The 14,934-nt window shown below is 45.0% G+C and overlaps 1 protein-coding gene across 6 annotated transcripts in view; it reads left to right on the top strand.

Moving 5' to 3' along the window:
* Nucleotides 1–14,934, top strand: part of LOC139534123 (cadherin EGF LAG seven-pass G-type receptor 1-like) — a 120,383-nt gene that overhangs the window by 38,333 nt on the left and 67,116 nt on the right. The window lies entirely within an intron of this gene.

The following is a 14,934-nucleotide window of genomic DNA, read 5'->3' as shown; positions in this document are numbered from 1 at the left end:
GAAGAGTAAAAGGAGGGATAAATGCTAGCATTTAGTTTTGCTAGCATTTAAGAGCAGTTGGAGGCCACGGAAGGAGTGTTGTATGGCATTGAAGCTCGTCTGGAGGTTAGTTAACACAGTGTCCAAAGAAGGGCCAGAGGTATACAGAATGGTGTCATCTGCGTAGAGGTGGATCAGAGAATCACCAGCAGCAAGCGCGACATCATTGATGTATACAGAGAAGAGAGTCGGCCCGAGAATTGAACCCTGTGGCACCCCCATAGAGACTGCCAGAGGTCCGGACAACAGGCCCTCCGATTTGACACACTGAACTCTATCAGAGAAGTAGTTGGTGAACCAGGCGAGGCAGTCATTTGAGAAACCAAGGCTGTTGAGTCTGCCAAGAAGAATGTTGTGATTGACAGAGTCGAAAGCTTTGGCCAGGTCGATGACTACGGCTGCACAGTATTGTCTTTTATCGATGGCGGCTATGATATCGTTTAGGACCTTGAGCGTGGCTGAGGTGCACCCATGATCACTCTGAAACCAGATTGCATAGCGGAGAAGGTACGGTGGGATTCAAAATGGTCGGTGATCTGTTTGTTAACTTGGCTTTCGAAGACTTTAGAAAGGCAGGGTAGATAGATATAGGTCTGTAACAGTTTGGGTCTAGAGTGTCAACCCCTTTGAAGAGGGGGATGACCGCTGCAGCTTTCCAATCTTTAGGGATCTCAGACGATACGAAAGAGAGGTTGAACAGGCTAGTAATATGGGTTGCAACAATTGAGGCGGATAGTTTTAGAAAGAGAGGGTCCAGATTGTCTAGCCCAGCAGATTTGTAGGGGTCCAGATTTTGCAGCTCTTTCAGAACATCAGCTGTCAGCTATTTCTGTGAAAACTATTTTGTTCTGAGTTCTGATATATACGTTTTGTTTGTAAAAACTATTTCTACGATGAATACTTTGAGTTTTTCCGAAGTCACTTCATTCGCGCAAAAGAAAGAAGCTCACACTGCTCGTGCTAGCACATGCAAATAAACTGCTGCAACTCAGATCAAGGCGTTTACATGTCCTAATCATTTGAAAGATTGCTCAGGTATGCTTACCTCGATTATGACCTAACGCCGAATAAGATAAGCAGAATAAGGTGTTTACATGAATATTGCCATAATCAGTTTAATATTGAATTATTAGTGTGCATGTATACGTACTCAGAGAGACCTAATGGTCAGAGACATGAACGCATGCACACACACGCACGCACGCACACACACACACACACACACACACACACACACACACACACACACACACACACACACACACACACACACACACACACACACACACACACACACACACACACACACACACACACACACACGCTTGCCAAGACAGACCTGCGCATATAAAAGAGCATTCCTTAATCTCTCTTCCAGATAAATGCATTCCTGTGGAATATATCTGAGTGCCTGTGGAGGTTATTAATAAGAGAGTATGTCTGAGAAAGACATCTAGTGAGTTACACTGAGACGTCAGTCTATGGGTGCTGCAGCCATACCGGCCTAAGGGAGGGGGAGGGAGAGAGAGGGACAGAGAGCGGGAGATGGAGAGAGAGGTTGGCTGCTGATGCAGAAAGCAGATGTGTTTCAGGTGGGAGGTCTATAGCTCTCTGGAGAAGGAGGGAGAGGGGGAATACTGTCTTTGACCATACGGTAGCATGTGTGGGACACGTGTGTGTGTGTGTGTGTGTGTGTGTGTGTGTGTGTGTGTGTGTGCCTGCGTGCGTGCGTGCGTGCGCGTGTGCGTGCGTGCGTATGTGTGTGCCTAAGGCAGCTGTGTTACATTAGTCCAATAGTGTTCCTACCATGATCATGAAAGTCACGAGAGCTGTTAAAAAGTTCATAGCCTTCATCTACTCTACCATTGTAACTTTGTATTAGGGCTGGAAATTTCCAGGGACCTCACGATTTTATCACAATACTTACGTGCCGATATGTATTGCGATTCTCACGATTCTATATGCATTCCTATTCAGTACTGTGATTTTATTGCGATTCGATGTTGCGAACGTATTTCTCACCATATGTTTGCTGGGGGATAAGAGAGAGTCATGAGAAAACGACTTTTGATCAGTCATGGACTTAGAAGTGCTGAAAACAAATTGGCTCCCTATTTAAAAAGAAGGTGGATCACAAGCTGTGAAGGAAAAATACAAGACGTTTTTGTGCAGGTACAGCCGACTAGCACAAAAATAATATTGCAATATTGTCAACACTATATGATATATCGTCAAAAATAATATCCCGATATATAACTGTATCGATTTGTTTCCCCCATCACTACTTTGTATGTCCCTTAAATTCCTTCATCTGATTGAGTGATTGGAGAACATTCTTTGATTTACAACCCAGGTGATTTCAAGTTTAGGTTAAGTTTAGGGGAATTTAAAAGCTGTACGTTTTAGGTCAAATTTATAACTCTTAAGTAGTAGTGGTTCTTTCTCAGGTGCTTTCTTTTTGTGTGCTTCTGTGTCTCTTCAGTAGTGTGAAATGTAAGCTCAAATGTTAAGGAAATAAGATACTTTACCCTGGCCTAGCGGTATGAGTAGTTTTGACAGGCCTGATTGACTATGCTTCGTTGTTGACCTGTTTTGTGTGTCGTTTTGATTTGGTAGGGTGGTTTCGTCATTGTGTTGTGTAGCTGAGTGAGTTTATCACCCAGACAGACAGAGCTATCTCTTCATCTCATACGCTCTTCCCTCTCACAGTGCGGTAGCACGCCACAGGAAGCCTATTCCACATCTTAGATAGCACAGACATAGTTTATTTTACTTTTTAAACACCGTTATTGGAGATCTCTCTCTCTCCTCTCTTCTCTCTCTTCATTTATCTCTCTCTCCATCTCTCTTTCCCATATTCCCTCCCCACTTCTCCTCTCTATCGCTCTTTCTCTCGCTCGCTCTCTAGCTCTAGTGTGACGCAGGGTTTGTGTATGCTGTACTCAAATCCAGCTAAAAGGAGAAAACAAAGCTGTCCGAGCAGGGAAATATGACAATGAGTCAATTTTGTCACTGATTGACTACAGCAGATAAGGCAGATAAAGTAATGGGTAGTGGGGTTTTATCTTGTCAGGAACATGCGATCATATAATCACAGAACCCAGGTCAAACCCTGGTGCATCCTCTATCTCCCTTTCCATCTCTCTTTCTGTACATATTGTATGTCTCTCTTCATACTCTCCTCTCTCCCACTCTCTCACCTCTCTCTCCCACTCTCTCTCTCTCTCCCACTGTCTCTCTCCCACTCTCTCTCTCTCTCCCACTGTCTCTCTGCCTCTCCCACTGTCTCTCTCCCACTCTCTCTGCCTCTCCCACTGTCTCTCTCCCACTCTCCCTGCCTCTCCCACTCTCTCTGCCCCTGTCTCTGCCTCTGTCTCTCTCCCACTCTCTCTGCCTCTGTCTCTGCCTCTGTCTCTCTCCCACTCTCTCTGCCTCTGTCTCTGCCTCTGTCTCTCTCCCACTCTCTCTGCCTCTGTCTCTGCCTCTGTCTCTCTCCCACTCTCTCTGCCTCTGTCTCTGCCTCTGTCTCTCTCCCACTCTCTCTGCCTCTGTCTCTGCCTCTCTCTCTCCCACTCTCTCTGCCTCTGCCTCTGTCTCTCTCCCACTCTCTCTGCCTCTGTCTGTCTGTCTGTCTGTCTGTCTGTCTGTCTGTCTGTCTGTCTGTCTGTCTGTCTGTCTGTCTGTCTGTCTGTCTGTCTGTCTGTCTGTCTGTCTGTCTGTCTGTCTGTCTGTCTGTCTGTCTGTCTGTCTGTCTGTACAGCCACCAAGGGCTGACCTAAATCCGTCCCTTGGTGGCTGTGTAGTTGCTGTGGCCACTATTCTTACAGAGTAAGTGTGCGTCTCCGTACGGGACAGGCACTCAGGAAAGAATGTGCATGAAAACGAGTTGTCTCCCATTGAATTACTTTATTGAAGAATCCCTACTGTTGACCAATCACTGACGAAGAGGCGTAGACTTTGGCTGTCGACTTCGGCTTGCCTTGAGAAAAAATGTTTTGTGCCTGAACAGCCGAAAAAACCTTTCTGAAGTCCAAAACGAATAAAAACTTCACAAAATACTCCAAACTGTTTAGTCTGGGAAGCATTCGGACGCCTTGAGCCCTCCCTTGATCTGTTCCTGACATACCCCTTCTCGCTCCTCCCCCATCTCTTCCCTCCATTCCTTCTTTCTCATCAACCTCTCCTCCCCTTTTTGTAATATCCCTCCTTTTCCCCTCCCCCTTTCCTCCACCATAAAACAATCTGGAGAGGAGTAGGAAGAAGTTGACCCTAGCAACTGATCTAAGGTCGGTTTTGCACTTTCCCTAACAAATCACTAAAGTTAATATTGGGGGAGGGTACAACTGGTCCTAGATCAGTGCCTGTGGGCCACGTCTACCTTTCCTTCTGGTGATGAGTAGTAGACACCTGGATATGATGACCTCTGACCTTTATAATAAGGGGAAATAAAGAACCGGAACTGGATTAGAGGAGAGAGAACAGAGAGGTAGGAAAGGATGGAGAGAGAGGGGGGGGGGGTGCTGAGTTGCGGAGTTAACCGCTAAGTAGATCTAAGCGGTGAAAATCAACTAATGTCTTCCAACGAGACCACTTTGATTGCTGCTGAATCTGGGATGTTAATGAACCCTGATAAAGCAACAGGACCCTGTGGCCACCAGTGACCTCGTCCCCAGGATAATTGCTAGCAAATGTAACAGAGAGAGAGAGAGAAAGAGCCGGCTGGTGGACGAGACCATCCAGTGATCCATCGTGCGACTGTATTCCTGTAGTGTAGAAATACCTCCAACCACCAGCCATCGGGCTCTATTCTCGGTCTCTGTCCTCACGGCAGATGAACGTCGCGTGACACCCTGCAAATTATTGCCAGCTAATTTACTAGACGATGAACATGACACTCTATCCACTCTCTCTCCCTCTCTCTCTCTTTCTCTCTCTCCCTCCCTTCTTAATCTAATATACCTTGTAATGCAATTCCAGCTTTCAGCCAACACCATCTGAAATCTTAGGCCTATAGCGACAACAGGGGCAACTAGCAGCAAAACAATCTGTTCTATCTGTGTTTAAATCTCAGGTCCAGTGTAACAGCTCGTTGAGCAGCACCGAGCTACGGTATAGAGGACAATGGCCTAGACTACCCTATTGTGGATAAGATGGAGTAACAACAGCGAAATAGCAAATCAAGCTGTTAGTCCTTCATTTGGACTCCTTTTAGAGGTGGTCTTTCTGTAACCGTGGCTGTTTTCTTCTCCCTGGGTCTGGCCTTCATGGGGACAACCGCAGGTTAAAATGCAAGCAGCACACAGCCCGAGAGGGTCTATAACGTTATTCCTACAGCGCCTTCAGAAAGCATTCAAACCACTTGATCTTTTCCACATGTTGTTGGGTTACGGCCTGAATTTAGCATGGATTCAATTGAGATGTGTCACTGATCTACACACAGTACCCCATAATGTCACAGGGGAATGTTGTTTTTAGAACATTTGACAAATGAATAATACATGAAAAGCATGAAATGTCTTGAGTCAATAAGTATTCAGCCCCTTTGTTATGGCAAGCCTAAATAAGTTCAGGAGTAAAAAAGAAAAAAAAGAAAAGCTTAACAAGTCACATAAAACAAGTCCAAATCTGTCGTTCTGCCCCTGAACAAGGCAGTTAACCCACTGTTCCTAGGCCGTCATTGTAAATAAGAATTTGTTCAATAGTTAAATAAAGGTTCGATTAAAAAAATGAAATTAATAAGTTGCATGGATTCACTCTGTGTTCAGTAGTAGTGGTTAACATGATTTTTGTTTGACTACTCCACCTCTGTACCCCACACATACAGTTATCTGTAAGGTCCCTCAGTTGAGTAGTGAATTTCAAGCACAGATTCTGCCACAAAAAAACAGGTAGGTTTTCCAATGACTCGCAAAGAAGATGGGGAGGGGAATTATTGATAGATGGGGGATAAGTTATCAATTACACTTTGGATGGTGTATCAATACACCCAGTCACTACAAAGATACAGGCGTCCTTCCTAACTCAGTTGACGGAGAGGAAGGAATTTAAAAGGCCAATGAGGAATTTAAAACAGTTACAGAGTTTAATGGCTGTGATAGGACATAAATTAGGATGGATCAACAACATTGTAGTTACGCCACAATACTAAAGCTGCGTGACAGAGTGAAATAAGGAAGCCTGTACAGAAGAAAAGTATTCCAAAACATGTAACCTTTTTGCAATAAGGCACTAAAGTAATACTGCATTGAATACAGAGCTTTTTGTTTGGTGCAAATCCAACACAACACATCACTGAGTACCACTCTTCATATTTTCAAGCATGGTGGTGGCTGCATCATGTTATGGGTATGCTTGTCATCGGCAAAGTCTAGGAAGATTTTTAGGATAAAAATAAACGTAATAGGCAAAATCCTAGAGTAAAATCTGGTTGTCTGCTTTCCAACAGACACCAGGAAATAAATTCACCTTTCAGCAAGACAATAACCTAAAACATGAGGCCAAATATACACTGGAGTTGCTTACCAAGACGACATTGAATGTTCCTAAGCGCCCAAGTTACAGTTTTGACTTTAATCAGTTTGAATATCTATGGCAAGATTTTAAAATGGCTGTCTAGCTATAAGGGCACAAGGCGAGACCCAGATGCAGACACGGGAGGCAGATGGTTTGAGTCTTTTGATATTTATTAAACAATTAAAAAGGGTAGGCAAAAGAATGGTCGTGGACAGGCAACAGGTCAAAACCAGTTCAGAGTCCAGGAGGTACAGAGTGGCAGGCAGGCTCGAGGTCAGGGCAGGCAGAATAGTTAGGCAGGCGGGTACGGAGTCCAGAAAACAGGCAAGGGTCAAAACCGGGAGGACTAGCAAAAAGAGAATAGAAGCAGGAGTACGGGAAAACATGCTGACAGGAAACACAGGGATATACAGTTGAAGTCGGAAGTTTACATACACCTTAGCCAAATACATTTAAACTCAGGTTTTCACAATTTCTGACATTTAATCCTAGTAAAAATTCCCTGTCTTAGGTCAGTTAGGATCACCACTTTATTTTAAGAACGTGAAATGTCAGAATAATAGTGGAGAGAATGATTTATTTCAGCTTTTATTTCTTTCATCACATTCCTAGTGGGTCAGAAGTTTACATACACTCAATTAGTATTTGGTAGCAATGCCTTTAAATTGTTTAACTTGGGTCAAACGTTTCGGGTAGCCTTCCACAAGCTTCCCACAATAAGTTGGGTGAATTTTGGCCCATTCCTCCTGACAGAGCTGGTGTAACTGAGTCAGGTTTGTAGGTCTCCTTGCTCGCACACGCTTTTTCAGTTCTGCCCACACATTTTCTATAAGATTGAGGTCAGGGCTTTGCCACTCCAATACCTAGACTTTGTTGTCCTTAAGTCATTTTGCCACAACTTTGGAAGTATGCTTGGGGTCATTGTCCATTTGGAAGACCCATTTGCGACCAAGGTTTAACTTCCTGACTGATGTCTGGAGATGTTGCTTCAATATATCCACATAATTTCTCTTCCTCATGATGTCATCTATTTTGTGAAGTGCACCAGTCCCTCCTGCAGCAAAGCACCCCCACAACAATTGTTCTGGGATTGATTTGTACTTTTCGCACCAAAGTACGTTCATCTCTAGGAGACAGAACGCGTCTCCTTCCTGAGCGGTATGACGGCTGCGTGGTCCCATGGTGTTTATACTTGAGTACTATTGTTTGTACAGATGAACGTGGTACCTTCAGGCTTTTGGAAATTGCTCCCAACGATGAACCAGACTTGTGGAGGTCTACAATTTTCTTCTGAGGTCTTGGCTGATTTCTTTTTACTTTCCCATGATGTTAAGCAAAGAGGCACTGAGTTTGAAGACAGGCCTTGAAATACATCCACAGGTACACCTCCAATTGACTCAAATGATTGACTCAAATTGACTCAATTAGCCTATCAGAATCTTCTAAAGCCATGACATAATTTTCAGGAATTTTCCAAGCTGTTTAAAGGCACAGTCAACTTAGTGTATGTAAACTTCTGACCCGCTGGAATTATGATACAGTGAATTATAAGTGAAATAATCTGTCAGTAAACAATTGTTGGAAAAATTACTTGTGTCATGCACAAAGTAGATGTCCTAACCGACTTGCCAAAACTATAGTTTGTTACCAAGAATTTTCTGGAGTGGTTGAAAAACGAGTTTTATTAACTCTAACCTAAGTGTATGTAAACTTCCGACTTCAACTGTACACACCAGGGAAAATAAGCGACACCTGGAGGGGGTGGAGACAATCACAAGGACAGGTGAAACAGATCAGGGTGTGACACTAGCAATGATCAACAACCAACTTGACAGAGCTTGAAGAATTCTTTAAAGAATAATGGGCAAATATTGTACAATCCAGGTTTGCAAAACTCTTAGAGATTTACCCAAAAAGACGCACAGCTGTAATCACTGCCAACGGTGATTCTAACATGTATTGACTCAGGGCGTTGAATACTTCTCTAATCAAAATATTTGAGTGTTTTATTATCCATAAAATGTTTTGAAATATTTGCATTTTTCTACCACTTTGTCATTACAGATTATTGTGTGGAGATCGTTGACGAAAAAAATGACAATTCACTCCATTTTAATCCCATTTTGTAACACAACAAAATGGTGATGCTGTCAACCGGTGTGAATACTTTCTGAAGGCACTGTAGTAATGTACATATCTACCTCAATTACCTCGTACCCCTGCACATCCACTCAGTACCGGTACCCCGTGTATATAGCCAAGTTATCGTTTCTTATTGTGAATACTTTCTGAAGGCACTGTAGTAATGTACATATCTACCTCAATTACCTCGTACCCCTGCACATCCACTCAGTACCGGTACCCCGTGTATATAGCCAAGTTATCGTTTCTTATTGTCTATTTATTATTACTTTTATTGCTATGTGTACTTTTCTATTATTTCTCTATTTTCTTTCTCTCTGCATTCTTGGGAAGGGCCCGTAAGTAAGCATTTCACTGTTGGTCTATACCTGTTGTTTACAAAGCATGTGACAAAAAGCATTTTCTTGGATTTGATTTGGAATAGGGTGTCGTGATTGCATTTCATGATCACCCTGGAAGAATTGAATGATTCCCTATTCCTGTTGTAAGGATAAATAGATGTCTGTTCCTGTGTTGTAATCCCACCTGTTCCAGTGCTGTCAAAGGGATGTTATTCCCTGCTAGCCCCCCTCCTCTCATCCTGGGGTGAAAGGAGTCTTTTGTGTCCCTACCTGCTTGCCGCTCTGCTGTCCTCTCCTCACAACTACGGCTGAGTGACTGACTGGCTAAGTGAGAGAGCAATAATCCCGGTTAGCTCACACTTGAGTTCGGGGTTGTACCATTGGAGAGGAGGAGGAGGAGGAGGAAGAGGAGGGGGAAGGGGACCCCCTAGCAAGTGCGGGTGTTGAGTGGGACAGCTTTGTGTGTTTTTGTGTATGTGTGTCTGAGTTATGACGTGACGTGAATTTCGCTAGTCTAGTGGGATAGGAGGACACCTCTGTAACATCATCAGCAGTGCTTCCAAAACATCCAGGGCCGCAGAGTTACAGATAGACACAGAATATGGCAGGGTGCACTTTTGGACACTACCCCTGGCAGCCTCAGAAGAGGAGTAGTGGCCAGAAGCTCTCCTCCTCTCCTCTCTATTCCTCTCCTCTACTCTATTACTGTCAGTGTGTCTGGAAGCAGTCAGTGAAAGCCCCTCTCATCTCCCCAGACATGTTTATTCTCAGGTATGTCCATGGTTTCGTTCCAAGCGGCACCCTATTCCCTATATAGTGCACTACCTTTGACTAGATCCCCATGGGCCCTGGTCAAAAGTATTGCACTCTAAAGGGTGCAGGTTGCCATTTGAGATGCAGTCCGTGTGTCTGTCCGCAGATCAAAGCTGCAGCCAGACGTACATAAACGCTAATCCTGTTAGATAAAGGGTTCTGGGTGTAGAGTCCACCGGGCCTGCTGGACAGACAGGGATGAGACCCAGATACAGACGGACAGAGACCGATAAAGATAGTGAGCGATGGGGATGGGTGAAGAGAGGGCGGGAGATATGGTGAGAGAAAGAGGACAAGAGGGAAGGAGGAAGGGATGAACTAAGATATGTAGCAGACTATCTCTTCACTTGAACGGACTGCCAGCCAGGTGGAGGAAGTCCAGTTGACACCGACAATGCTCTGCTGACTGCACAATTCATTCCTGGTGAAGGGGAATATGAGTGAGAGCGGCAGTGTGGGCGGGAAACATATAGCCAGCGTCCCAAATGGCGCCCTATTCCCTATGTAGTGCAGTATATATGGGCAAGTGTGCCATTTGGGATGCGACCGTAGTTCAAAAAAGAACTTTAAAGAGTGAACTGATAGATGAGCTCCAGCTTTCTCTAGTTGTCTAACTTCAGGTCTGAGGCCTGTAAACCTGCCAGGGTTTCTCAGTGAACCCAGTCACTCTGCGCATTCCTGTCGGGTTAACCATTGATCCTGGAACACGGTTTCATTTAAAGGGCCACTGGTCGGACTCACGGCCAAAGTTCCTACTCCCTGTCCCTGACACAAGGCCCATATTTAAACACTAGCATGCTATCATGGTAAAGTCCCATCCTAGTTGTACGTCAACAGAGATGCTAAAGTTATATTAGTGATAGTTGATTTTTATTTCAATTAAACCTTCATTTAACTTGGCACGTCAGTTAAGAACAAATTCTTATTTACAATGACGGCCTACCCCGGCCAAACCCTAAACCGGACGACGCTGGGCCAATTGTGCGCCGCCCTATGGGACTCCCAATCACGGCCGGTTGTGATACAGCCTGGAATCGAATCAGGGTCTGTAGTGGCGCCTCTAGCAGAAGCAGTGCCTTAGACCGCTGCGCCACTCGGGAGCCCACTAATAATGTTATTACAATGATTTGCCGTGGTGTCAGTATCTCCTGTCCTCCCTTGAATGATGCCTATGGCAGTGGTGGTGGGTTTGTGTGTGGAGACGTAATTGATGTGTGTGCCAGTTGTGTGTAGGGAGAGACAGATGCACGGCTGTCTGTCTGTCTCAGGGAGGCCCCAATCATCCCCAATCGTCGGCAGTGATTATCTCTGTCAGCTACAGTTTCATTGTTTCCTGCTCTCCTTTCCTCTCCTCCCCACGCTCGCATAATAAACATCCACTTGGCGACTACTAAGAACCTTTCCTTCACTTCCTCGTTGAATCTATTACTTTCCCTAACCAATCATCTCATGTCATGCATATTGAATTCCTGAGTAATAGATTGATTCTATTATGATTGTCTTTCCGTTCTGTCAGTCTGTAGGATATAATGGCCATTGTGGTAGAGGAGGTGAATTCCCCTGTTCTTCTTCTTATCACACAGGCAGCAGGATGTCTGTAGGCCGCTGATATGTGATCCTTACATCCCAGTCTGTCTGCTCACGCTGTGAGAGAAACCCTTCTACTGGACCCAGTTAGTTACCAAGTTCTTATAGGGAAAAGTTTTACTGTGTGTGAGAGAGAGAGAGAGAGAGAGAGAGAGAGAGAGAGAGAGAGAGAGAGAGAGAGAGAGAGAGAGAGAGAGAGAGAGAGAGAGAGAGAGAGAGAGAGAGAGAGAGAGAGAGAGAGAGAGAGAGAGAGAGAGAGAGAGAGAGAGAGAGAGAGAGAGAGAGAGAGAGAGAGAGAGAGAGAGAGAGAGAGAGAGAGAGAGAGAGAGAGAGAGAGAGAGAGAGAGAGAGAGAGAGAGAGAGAGAGAGAGAGAGAGAGAGAGAGAGAGAGAGAGAGAGAGAGAGAGAGAGAGAGAGAGAGAGAGAGAGAGAGAGAGAGAGAGAGAGAGAGAGAGAGAGAGAGAGAGAGATTAATTACACTTTCTCGTGCAGATTGTTGAGAAAGCCAAACTATTAGTGAAAGTGTGGGATTGACTCTACAGTCAAATAACCTGTTTGTTTGCTCTGTACCTGATAGGCCAGGGGCGGTTAGGTGTGTCACAGTGAAGGAGGAGCTGATATCACTCTAGGCACCGATTGGTCGAGGTACAGTCGGTTTGGAATCATTGTTGTGATTCAAATATTTGAAAGTTCGGAGAGAGAAAGGGGTCAGTTGGTCGCTTTGTGGCGTTTTCTCAGCACCTGCTAAATAGGGCTCCGTTTTTACTGGTTTTCATTGGTCGCTGTACCTTTTAAAATGTTATTGCACAATAAAACGTGGTTGCCAGTAAAATAAAAAAAGTCTGTATGTCTAGTATGCCTGTTGTAATAATTGTTGGCTTTCTTCAAGGATTCAACACTTTTCCTCGTATTACCATCCTATTTGACTGTGGTAAATGTCAAAATGATTGAAATAATCACATTTCCACTGCAAACAAACCAATGCAGGGAAGGATTGGTCTTTGTGTGGAATGCAGAGGTTGTCCTTTCTTTCCGCTGTCATAGTGATTTAGGAGTGGAGCATACCACTCTCTTCCTGCTGTAGGGGGGAGGTTTGAATCCCCCCTCTGTTTCACACAGGTGAGGTTGACAGGTTTGCGAGGGGAACCTGTCGACCGTCGTACAGACGAGACGTCTGTCGTTTGTTTTACCACCCTCTCGGCTTCTTCCGTTATCTGTGAAAACACTGCTGCCGTTGTTGGATGGAGTAGGTGGCCACCGGGGTTGTGCTCCGCTTAATTTTTAATTCAGTCAGTTGAATTGAAAATCACCTGTTGTTTCTATGAGAACGTTCCAATTCATTACTAACATTTTAACATGCTTCCTAAATTGTGAGTTGAAAAGCAATTTACCCCCACACCACGATGACCACACTCTGTGACTGTCAGTCACAGACCACAGACAGATAGTGACAGCAGTGTCATCGATCTCCAGAATGGGTGGGTGGGGCAGTTAGTGATATAGACAAGGGTGTTGTCACTCACTGTGACAGCTGGGGACCTTGGTGGAATGTGTCCCAGTGTCCCAGTGTCCAGCTCCATCATAGTTAAGTTGGCTTAGAATCTACAGGGACTGGCTGGTGTCTCCCAGTCTGTTAACAGCCTTAGCACCTCCTGCCTCGTAAACAAGATGCTCCTAGACACTGATCTATGGTGAGTTTTGAGTTTCTCCCACTTATGGTTAGGATTGGGGGAGTTATTGCTGACTAGATCTGTGTCTATGGATAAGCGATTGCGGGTTTATTGCATTTTAGTAAACCAATAAACACATATTGCAATCATCTCGTCTATGATTCATTCGCTGCTACAGCTCGGCAGTACACCGTCTGGATTCTTCAGCCGAGATGACTAATAAAACAATGAGTGATACGCCGTGACGCTAATGGGTTTTACTGTTTGGATAATGTATTCGTTTATTTACTTTAGCACTAGTATGTCAGTCTCGTATCTTAATGGCTATTACTAGTTCATGAATGCGCGGCATATCGTAGGTGTAACGCACGGAATATTCAAGGAAGCTGTAGCACACGGGCGATCTTGATGCTTCCAACACACGTCATGGATCTTGTTTCACCAATGTTTCAGACTCTATAGACCTTCGTCGTGGTATTTCATTGTGACACGCTCAGATATACTTGTAAGCGGCATCTTTGTAATGTAGTGTGTGGTGTTTTATATCACTGTGGGATGGGTCCTGTCTTCTCCCACGTCACTCCCATGTAGTCCTGTTTACCCTCGGACAAATCCTCTTTCCATGGTGTCTGAATGTGACACACCCTGTGATGACTGGCTGTGAGCTGCCCAGGGACACCCTGTGTGTGTGTGTGTGTGTGTGTGTGTGTGTGTGTGTGTGTTTGTGTGTGTGTGTGTGTGTGTGTGTGTGTGTGTGTGTGTGTGTGTGTGTGTGTGTGTGTGTGTGTGTGTGTGTGTGTGTGTGTGTGTGTGTGTGTGCGCGTATGCGCACGCCCCCCCGCTTGTGTGTGTGTGTGTGTGTGCTTGTGTATGTGTGTGTGTGTTGCCCTCTCATTGATCCCGAATAGAACAGCTGCAGGGATATAAATAGCATCTCTCTCTCTCTTGGGATGCCACGGGAAAGAGAGAGGAAAAAGATGGCACTCCTGTAAAACTCTTCCTGTATTTAACCTTGTTCTCCCGCGGTCTAAAGCACTGCATCTCAGTGCTTGAGGCGTCACTACAGACACCCTGGTTCGAACCCAGGCTGTATCACAACCGGCCGTGATTGGGAGTCTCGTAGGGCGGCGCACAATATGCCCAGCGTCGTCCAGGTTTGGCCGGTGTAGGCCGTCATTGTAAATAAGAATTTGTTAGAATTGTGTGTGGGGAAGAGTATGAGAGTTCAGTGGATCTATGTAGTAACTTACTTAGAGAGTCAGGACTGTGTGCATGTACTTCATGGCCTATACAGTAGGCTTTTTCCCGGTTAGTTTACTCAGTGAGTGAATAGCTTAGATTGCCTTTTGAGTACACTGAGAATCGGTGATGAAACATTTGTCAAACACATCATTTAGCCCACAAACAGGACGGCTTGAGCTGTGCTCTCAACAGCAACGGGTTTAGAGTAGTACTGTTGTCTTAAGCTGAGTGCCAACAGCTAGTGTCAGGACTTACTTCATCGCGGCTTAATGACAACACTCAACAGGTGACTGGAACCTCTTACACCTGCCTCCTGTATTGTGACTTTCTGTGGTGTGTGTGTGTGTGTGTGTGTGTGTGTGTGTGTGTGTGTGTGTGTGTGTGTGTGTGTGTGTGTGTGTGTGTGTGTGTGTGTGTGTGTGTGTGTGTGTGTGTGTGTGTGTGTGTGTGTGTGTGTGTGTGTGTGTGTGCGTGTGCATGTTTTTGTCCGACCATCCCTGCTCGCATATGTGTTTGTGTTTCAATCAATCAGCTGATTGATCTAGCTTCTAGACCACCATGTGCACGAACAGTGTGTTGTGCAGACA

Source organism: Salvelinus alpinus, chromosome 11, assembly GCF_045679555.1.
Source record: "Salvelinus alpinus chromosome 11, SLU_Salpinus.1, whole genome shotgun sequence".
NCBI classification, from domain to species: Eukaryota; Metazoa; Chordata; class Actinopteri; order Salmoniformes; family Salmonidae; genus Salvelinus; species Salvelinus alpinus.
The sequence above is the reverse complement of the archived record's forward strand: the minus strand, read 5'-3'. Positions and strand labels throughout refer to the sequence as shown.